Source organism: Octodon degus, unplaced genomic scaffold, assembly GCF_000260255.1.
Source record: "Octodon degus isolate 3935 unplaced genomic scaffold, OctDeg1.0 scaffold00011, whole genome shotgun sequence".
Lineage (NCBI taxonomy): Eukaryota > Metazoa > Chordata > Mammalia > Rodentia > Octodontidae > Octodon > Octodon degus.
In genome coordinates, this window is record NW_004524587.1 from 25267704 (window position 1) to 25277547 (window position 9844).

General features: G+C 46.1%; 1 protein-coding gene across 2 annotated transcripts in view; it reads left to right on the forward strand.

Moving 5' to 3' along the window:
- Positions 1–6263: 6263 nt before the first annotated feature.
- The window catches only part of Slc38a7 (solute carrier family 38 member 7), a 13413-nt gene continuing 9832 nt past the window's right edge, over positions 6264–9844 (forward strand). Inside the window, exons 1-2 of one of the 2 annotated variants that reach the window (XM_023709389.1) lie at positions 6264–6318; positions 6905–7032. The gene's annotated coding sequence lies outside the window, so the exon portion shown is untranslated. The remainder of the gene's footprint in view (positions 6319–6904; positions 7033–9844) is intronic. The other variant, XM_004625919.2, reaches the window with a different exon arrangement.

Here is a 9844-nt window from a genome sequence, read left to right on the forward strand (position 1 = left end):
CCACCCCCAGTGACCTGCCTGCCTCTCACAAGGCCTCACCTTGGAAAAGTTCCACCACCCTCAACAGAGCTACGGGCTGGGGACCAAACTTTTAATATACCTTTTCAGAGACAGCCCTCGAGGACGCAGTTCCAAGGTGGAGCACATCCTCGGCATTCACACGTGCCTCTCAGTTTTGAGCCCAGCATTGGGGGGGAGAGGCACGAGAAATGATCTAGTAAGTGTGAAATGTGTGCCCTGAAAAGGGACATTATTGAAAGAAATTAAAGAACTAGGGGAGATGGCTCAGTGGAATAAGCGCTTCCCTGGCAAGCGCAAGGGTCTGAGTTCAATCCCCAGTTCTGCAAAAAAAAAAGAAAGAAAGAAAGAAATACTTAATATAGGGGTTGGTGAGATGGCTCAGTGGTCTAAAGCACCTACTTAGAACAAGCTTAGCAAAGCACAGGGACTGAGGTTCAATCCCCCAGCGCTACATGCCAGCCAGCCCCACCCCCTGGTGGGCTGAGCTGACCATACACACACACACACACACACACACAGACACATAAATAAAAATTAAAAAATAAATAAATAAAATTTAGAAATTAAAGAACTAAATAAGCAGAAATTTTCATAAAGAAAGCAACTAATACAAGCAAATAAAGAGAAAGAAATCCCATAATCATTAAATTCAATAATCATATCACTGAAAAATTCAGTAATCAGACCGCTGAAAAGGACCACTTCTCTCTTTCTCAGTGGCCCACGCTCCCCCGCAGAGTACACTTATTTTCCTACTTTTTATTGTCCCAAACTAAGTCTGCAGAGCATGTTTCTTTTCTTACCTTGGTTTTTGTTTTGTTTTGTTTTTGTGGAACCGGGCATTGAACTCAGACCCTTGCACGTGTCAGGGAAGTGCTTATTCCACTGAGCCATCTCCCCAGCTCCAAAGAACTAAGCTAAGGGGCAGGCCCCCTCTTTTCTTACTTTGAATAAATGTAAAACCTCACTACCTCTAAAAAACAAATAATTTCAATAATAAAGAAAAATATTGTCTTGGGGGAAAACAGACATATAAAGCACTGAACTAGAATCAAGAGTCAAACCAAGAAATAAAAATATATTTAAAATAATTGAGAGTCTAGAAATAAACCAAAATTGGTCGATTTAGTTTTTTGGTTTTTGCTGGGTTTTTTTTGTTGTTGTTGTTGTTTTTGTTTTTTGTTTTTGGTGGAACCGGGAATTGAACTCAGGCCCCTGCTCTTGCCAGGCAAGCTCTTATTCCACTGAGCCATCTCCCCGGCCCCTAATTTAGTTTTTGAAAGGTATACTAGGGCAACCCAATAGGAAAAGAGTAGTCTTTCCAACAAATGGTGCTGGAACAAATGGATATGGATATGGAATGGCCAAAAAGGTTGAGTCCCTACTGATGTCATACAAAGCTAAATCTAAATGGGTCAGACACTCAAGTATAAAAGCACAAAGCATAGGTGTACATCTCATGACTATGAATTAGGCAATGTTCTCTTAGATGCAACAGCCAAAACTAAGCAGCAAAAAATGATAGCTAGGGAGAGAGGGAGACCAAGCCACCCTGCACAGAGGCGTGCACACCTACAATCAGAGCTATTGCAACACTTTGGCAGGAGGATCTCTTGAGCCCGGGAGTTCAAGGACAGCCTATGCAACACAGCAGGATTCCAGCTCAAAAAAAACATATGTATGGTGCCAGCAAGATAACTCAGTGGACTAAGCACCTGCTTAGGCAAGCACAAGGACCAGGGTTTGATCCCTGGCACCACATGCAGTGCTGGCCCCACCCCCAGGGCTTACTGAGCGAGCAACCAAGTCCAGGCATGGTGGTGCAAGCCTGCAATCCCAGCGTTGGGGAGGCTGAAAACAAGAGGCTCACTATGAGTCTGAGCTGCATAGTGAGAGCTGGCACCAAATACAAAATTTCACCAATACCAGAAATTTTGTGCTTCAAATGATACCATTAAGGAAACCTACAGCATGGAAGAAACTATTTAAAAATCACATATATGTTAAGGAACTTTAATTCAAAATATATAAAGAACTCTTAAATTCAAATAATAAAAAGACAAGCTAGGTATGGTGGCACATGCCTGTAACCTCAGAACTCCTCAAGGCTGATGCAAGGAGATATCAAGTTTGAACCCAGTTTGGGCAACTTAATGGCTTAGCAACACTGTCTCACAATTAAAAAAAATAAAAAGGGTGGAGAACATAGCTCAGGGCAAAGGCCCTGAGTCCAATCCACAGTACCAAAAAGATCCAACTAAAAGTGGTAAAACATCTTAATGCTTTGTCATAGAAGACAGAAGAAGGAGCTGGGGAGATGGCTCAGTAGAATAAGCACTTCCCTGGCAAGTGCAAGGGCCTGAGTTCAAAAAAAAAAAAAAAAAGAAGAAGAAGAACAAGAAGATAGAAGATACAGCCAATAAGTATGTGAAAAGACACTGGCATGATTTTTTTTTCTTTTCAAAGTTTTATTGATAAACATATAGCAATGAGACAGTTTCAAATCAAATCGAAAGTACAGTTTCAACAAATAATACACTGCATATATTCTTCTTAGTGGTTAATTGCTGTACAAGATGCAGACTTGTGATCCTATTTACAAATACCATTAGAAAAAATCATTCTATTCATTAAGAGAATGCAACTATATATCTATCCCAACCACTTTGAATACACAGATACAAAATGGACATTCATAGTTATACCCCATTTTTAAGCTCCGTTATTGAATATTATAGGTGTGTAAATTCAGCAAAATATTCTAAAAGAGTCCAGTAGCCCATAATAGCATTGGGTCTTCTGTTTAACTGGCAATGTCAGAAATTATTGACCTGAGTCCCCCACAGCTCAACATAACAACATGGCTTTACTTCCTATATTTCATCTTCATACTTTTCTGCTAGATGGTTAAGACCAAGGTAAAGCAGGACCTGTGCAACAAGAGTTGTAGCTTTTTGGTCTGAGAAGGTCAGTGAAATGCCCTCAGGATTTATCCTGAGATCCTGTACCTTAGATTGTAGAACCTTTGTCAGTGTCAGCCATGTGGATGAGTCACGGCCAATGCTTGGCCTATGTGCTCTCTGTGAAAGCCTGAGAGAGTGTCTTCTCCCCATGTGACTCTCCTTAGGCACACTCTATGTCATCGATCGCTTTCCTCTTTGGCCCCATAATGGCATGATTATTTATGAAGAAAACTCACACATAAAGCACAATTACCTTATCCATTCCATACCGTCAGGAAGATATCATAAAAATAATAGAAAAGAGAGGCACACTGGTGCACATCTAAAATCTCAACATCTGGGGAATTTAGCAAGAACCCTGTCTCAAAAACTAAAAATAGGCCAGGGGGTTCAGGGAAGATGGCTCAGTAGAATAAGCGCTTCCCTGGCAGGCGCAAGGACCTGAGTTCAATCCCCAGTTCTGAAAAAAAAAAAAAAAAAGGCCGAAAAAAAAAAAAAAAAAAAGGCCGGGGATGTAGCACAGGCCCTGGACTCAAACCCCGATAATGCTGATGGTGGGGCTAAGTGTGGAGCTCAATGGTCGAGCATCCATGGCTTTGATTCACACACACACAAGATAGAAACAACAAAAATAATTAGAGTGAGTGCAAAGGAACTGGAGCCCTCATGCACTGCTAATCAGAATATAAAATGGTGCAGCTACTTTGGAAAACCATATGGCAGTTCATAAAATGCCTCACCATAGTTACTACTTTACCCATCATTTCTACTTTGCTATACCCAACCAAAAAAAAAAAAAAAGAGAGAGAGAGAGAGAGATTTCATACAAAACTTGTGCATGAACATTCGGGCCAACTTTAATCACAATAGCCAAAAAGTAGAAACAGCACAAATATCCACCCTCCAATGAACAAATAAACCCACGTGGTATAAACACACGATGAGATATTTGGCAATACAAATGAATAATGCAGCCAGATGTGGTGGGGCACACCTATAATTGCAGCTCTCTGAGAGTCTGAGGCCGAAGGACAGCAAATTTGAGCCCAGCCAAGGCAAGTAGGTAACTTAGCAAGACCCTGTATCAAAATTAAAAATACAAAAGGCCTAGGGATTGTAGTTCAGTGCAAAGTCCCTGAGTTCAGCCCCCAACACCTCAAAACAAACAAAGAATAGGCACAAAAATCTAATAGTTACCAGAGTTGGGAGGCCCCAGAGGGATGAAGAGTTGCTATTAAAGGTTACAGGGATGTAGGAACGGTGTTCTGAAATTACATAGTGGCACTATTTCTATAACTCTGAAGGTACTAAAATCCCCCTTATTTGCCACCTTAAAGGAGTTGGATTGTATTTTAGATGAATAATATCTCAATAAAGCTATTGTTTTTTAAAAAGTACTTCAAGCAGCTAAGATGTCCTTCAATAAGTAATTGAAATAAACAAACTATGGAACACAGTGTGGAGGCCTACTGGGCAATAAAACTTACTCACATGCATATACACATATGGGATGAGTTTGTAGGGAATTACACTGAGTTTCTAAAAACCCAATCCTAAAACGTTAGATTGTATGTGCCATGGGCTGAATGTTCCTGCATCCCCAAACCTGTTGGGGTGAAACTCTAATTCCCAATGTGAAGTACTTGGGGGTTGGTTCTTTGGGAGTTGATGAGGTCATGAGAGTGAAACCCTCATGAGGAGATGAATGCCCTCATGAAGGAAGAGACGGGCGGGCTGGGCATGAAGCTCAGTAGTAGAGCGCCTGCCCAGCATTCAGGAAATCTGTGTTCAATCCCAGCACCTAAACAAATAAACAGAAGACGGAACGAGAGAGCTTCTTTCTTCTCAACTCTCCGCCATGAGGACACACTAAGAAGTCAAATATCTGCAAAGTAGAAGAGTGTCTCATCTTCCTTTTACCCCAATCATAGGCCTTTTAGGTTCCACAACTGTGAGAAATACATTTCTGCTGGTTAAGCCACTCAGTTTATGGTATTATGTGATAGTAACCTCAACTTCCTAAGACAGTCTGATTCCATTACAGTATCTATGAAGTGACACATTTTTAGAAAATAGGAAACAGAGAGGGGAGTGATTTTAATGGGCCTTGCAGAAGGGAAACGAGTGTGAAAAGCAGGAAAGGTCCTTGTGGTGGTGGAAATGTTCAATTTCTTGCACATGATGTGTATACAAATCTTACACATGTAACAAAGGTTTACAGACCCCACCACCGGCATATACACACACAGAGTTCTAGAGAAGGAGAGGAGAACAAGGGGTAGCAAGGGAGTCAGAGATGAAGAGAGAGCACAAATAAAATGGGGGCTCTCTGGGTAGTTCCAGGCCAGCCTGGGCTGCACAGTGAGTTTAAGACCAGCCTGAACTACTGTACCTGAGGACTTGATGAGATTCTACATCAAAAAAGAAAAAGAAAGAAAGAAAGGAAAAGAAAAAAAAAAAAGCGGGCCCAAGGAGATAGCTCAGTAGAATAAAAAAAAGGCAAGCACAGGGTCATGAGTTCAATCCCTGGTACGGCAAAAAAAGAAAAAGAAAAAGAAAGAAAGAAAGAAAAAGGGAAAAACCCAGCATGTGAGTCTACAGAGATCTCAATAACATTTCTAACTTTAAAAATAAGATTTGGGTTTCCAAGCACTCCCCATACTTCCTTACTGGTAAGGACCTCTGATACAATGGACAGGTGGGTACGGTAAAAAGCCCATCAACACACAGAGGAGGAAATCAGAGTGTAGAAAACAATGTGAAAAGTTACAAGGGACACACAGCCAAGAACAGAAGCCAAGACTCTGGACCCACCCGTTCCTTCACTCAAGAAATGTTCACTAAATACCTACAATGTCTCAGAAATGTACTAGAATCAAGGTCCCCAGTTTGCAGCTATGAACAATATTCAACCCAGTCCTCCCTCTTTTAAGGGGAGTCTCGGCTCAAGGCAGTGAAAGTGGCCCAGCACAGTCTCCAGTAAAAAAACCCCAGGAGTCCTGGCCAGTGGGCGTGAATACAGGATAGAGATGAAGCCAAATAGCTCTAGTTCACGGTCCCAGACTGCCGAAAGTGCCAAACCTTCTACGCTCTTCCAAGGAGAGGGCAATGTCTGGCTTGTTCAAGAGGCCAGGCTTAAAAATAGCGAAATAAACACGGGCTGGCTGGCTCAGGATAGTGCTGTCAGATTGACGGCTCAGGGAGCTGGGTGTCCAAGACTGACACTGGAAACTACAACTCCCAGAGTGACCCGCGGCAGGCCCCCAATCAGGCTGTCATGTGATCCGTGCTCACGTGTCTCCACTGCCGGCTCCCCGGGAATTAAGCACCCTAGGTAGGTGGCAGGAGGTGGGACCCGGGAGGGAGGACGCGTCAGGTGCCAGGGTCCCTGGTGTCCCCCGCTGAGGCAAAACTCAGTTCTGTTTCCTGCGGGGCTCCAGATTCTGGTCTCGCTCATGCCCGCCCTTTGTGGCAGTGGCTGTGCAGGGCCAGACTGCAGCTGGCCCTAGGCCGGGATCAAGTCCTGGGAGCTCCTCGCTGGTTACCCGACGTCGCCCACCGACCTCACTTCAGGCCTGGGAATCGCCCCGACCCGCTCCAGGCCCACCATCCAGTGCAACCCAACCCCTGTATATCAGAGCTCCAACTCCGGGCTGGACTGGGACCCCGCCCTGGGTGGTCTCCCAGGGGTCTTCTGTCATGTTGCAGCTCTCTGTGTCCCGGGCATGGGGCGCCGGGCTTCTGGCTGGGGCCCTGCGGAGAACCCACTATGATTTTATCTCTCCCACCCTAAGCCTTGACCCCTATCTGCTCCCGCACGTCCTGCCCTGAGTTGGTGTGGGGCTGTTTGTTCACTTCCACTAGCCCCTCGGCTGAGCCAGCCCATAAACAGCCCAAACCCTTCTCTTTGCTGACTGCAGATTTTAGGTAGTCTTGAGAAAGGAGTCGAGTCCAAAGGGAAGTGAGGAGAACCAGATCCCAGACATTTGGGGAGAAGGATCAGTCACCCTCCACCATAGCCAAGAAGTTCACCAGAGAAAGAGAACAAGTAAGCTGGAAACAAGGGAGCTGGGTGATGGGTGGTGGCGATGTGAGCACCGCTTGGCCCCTAGATCTGCGAGGACCTCCCCTTGAGCTCCTGTGTGTCGGGAGCATGGAGGTGGGGGAGCCAAAAAGGAAACGTGCTCCCTGGAGACTCAGGAGACCCTTGGGCCTATGCCTTTATACAAGCTACCCAGCCGCCCTCAAGGGCTGAGCAAGTGGAGGAGGTGGCCTCAGGCCGCTCTGGAGCTGGCCAGGACATCCTGAGAGTCCCAAGATGCTATCTTCACTACTTACTGCTTGGATTTTTTTTTTTTTTCTGAGTTGGTGGTTGAGGGGCAGGTTGTATAACAGGATGAAGTCCTGTGGTGAGGTGTGATCTTTCTGAATTCGGCCACAGCAGAGGGGCATCCCCTCTAGGGCTGTGTGCTGTGGTCATGTGTCTCATGGCAGGTACACCTGCACTTTCTCATTACTGGGGGGTGGGGGTGCAGTTTCCAGTTTTGTTTGTCCCCTCATAAGAAGAAGCAACTGGGAAGCATCCCTAGGGGACCAAGTAGGCACTACACAGGGGAGTGGGCACAGCAGAAGAAATGGCTGTGTGATTGGCAGTGGTTAGCTTGTGCTTTGGGCAGGACCTGACCACTTTCCTTCTCTTCATTATGGGCTACAAAGAATAAACCAGAGAGGGAAAGTGCAGAAAGAAATGAGTTTTATCTGAATGCCCTGAGATTAGGGCTGAGAAATGAAGAGGCTGGAGAAAGAATCTGGAGGATTTTGCCAACCCAGGTGGCAAGTAAGCCAAAGCTGCCCCCTGGGAGTGGCTCCTCATTACTCATCGGGCGTGACCTTTTGGCTTGGATTGTGCTGGGGATCCAACCCCGGGCCTTGTTTGTGCGTACATACTCTCCCACAAATCTACCTCCCCAGCCCTGCCTCTGCCCCTCTAACTGGCCTCCATCCTGCTCCTCCTCCAACCAGCTGCCCCAGGGCCTTTGTGCCCATTGTTACCTGCCACATACCACCAGGCCCCAGTCTGATGATTATATTTGCTTTCTGTTTGCTCAGGGTTGAGGATTCTTAGGCATGGTGAGGGGTAGGCAAAATGGAAAGAGACATTTGTAAACATAACAAAAGCCATGACCCCTTCTGGGGCAGAGGATTGCTGGAAATTGAACCCAGGACCTCACGCACGCTAAACATTTGCTGTACCACTGAATTACACCCCGACCCTAAGACCACTTATTGAGTGCTCAGTCCTCACGGGGACTAACACAGTCTTCACAGGAGCTTAAAGGGGTGGAAGGAGTGAAGTGATTTTGCCCCAGGTCAGAAAACCGGGAGGTGGAAGAAGTCAGCAGTGAGGATTAAGAGTCTAATCCAAGTCCCATGGGACAGACTGCCTGCGCAGGGCTGCTTTTCATCTGACCTTAGGCTTGGTTCTTTAAAACTATCATTTTCTTGGGAGTTTCAGGCTGTAGCTGAACTTTAGAAATACTGAGGGTCAGTTTTCAGGGCTGGGTTCCCAAGAGCACCTCAGAATTCTGGGAGGAAGACACTTCTTCCTGGTTTTCAAGAAGGGACCAAGGGGGGCTGGGGAGATGGCTCAGTAGGATAAGTGCTTGACTGGCAAACACAAGGATCTGAGTTCAATCCCCGGTTCTGAAAAAAGAAGGGACCAAGGTCAAGAGGAAAAGTGCGATTCACCTGTGTTTGCCCAGAATGAAGAGGACAAGCAGGGTATCAGAGGCAGCCATGTCTGTGGTGCCATTTGGGGCCAGGGCTGGCTCAAGCACAAGCAGGTGGATGTGAGACAGGCCAGGGTTTGTTGCTGTTGATGTTGTTATTATTTGTTTCTTTGTGTTACTGGGGATTCCTGCTTAGTTTTTTTTTGTTTGTTTGTTTGTTTTTTTTTTTGTTGTTGTTGTTGCTCGAGTGCCTTCAGGGCACTTTTGGCCAGCGGGAGAGGTGTGAGGTTCGAACTCCAGCAACCTGAGGCTGACAGCTTTGTGGAAGCAGCCACTTAAAGGCCTGAGCTAGGGCCAGGCCCCCTCTGCTTAGTTTTTAAATCCCAGCTGCACCACACATTGCTGTAAGACCCCAGGTAAAATGCTGAATGGCTTAATGCTCCTGGGACTCAGCTTCCTCCTCAGTAAAGTGGAGGGTGATATCAAAGACTAAATGACATAAAGCATTCATTCCAGAGCTGCCACAGTGGTGGTCAGTTAGCGACAAGATCGGAGGCCAGGGAGATAGCTCAGCAGCACAGCACCTGCCTGGCAGGCACAGGGACCTGAGTTCATTTCCTGGTATCAATAATGATAGTAATAACAAGCCCTCGGAGCCCGGTAGTCTAGCGTCAGAGAGCAGTACTGGTGCCATGATGGTCGCACATGAAAGAAAGCCGAAAGGAAACCAGGCAGAGCAGTGCTAGGCCCTCACATGGCTGCAAGAAAGCCACAGTGAGCATCTGAGGATGGAAGGGACCCGAGAAGGGGCTGGCAAGGAGGGCGGGAGCATTTCAAGGGTAGGAGTTTGGTTATTTTCCTGAGGACGTATGTGAAAGGCAGGAGGGACAGAAGTGAGAATTAGCCTGAATTCTGGGAGGTCTTGGAAGCCACCCATAATGTAGTCTTTGGACTGCAGGGAGACATGCTAGGTCTCGCTAGTGCCAACAGTCAGCGCCCTCTCTATGTTCGGCTCTTGTTTTTCCTGCAGGTCCTAAAATAAGGAGGGTTTGCCTCTCACACATTTATGTGTCTGCCACTCCACACAGCATTCTGCACAGAGGGACCCCTGGGCTTGAATCCTAGCCCTGT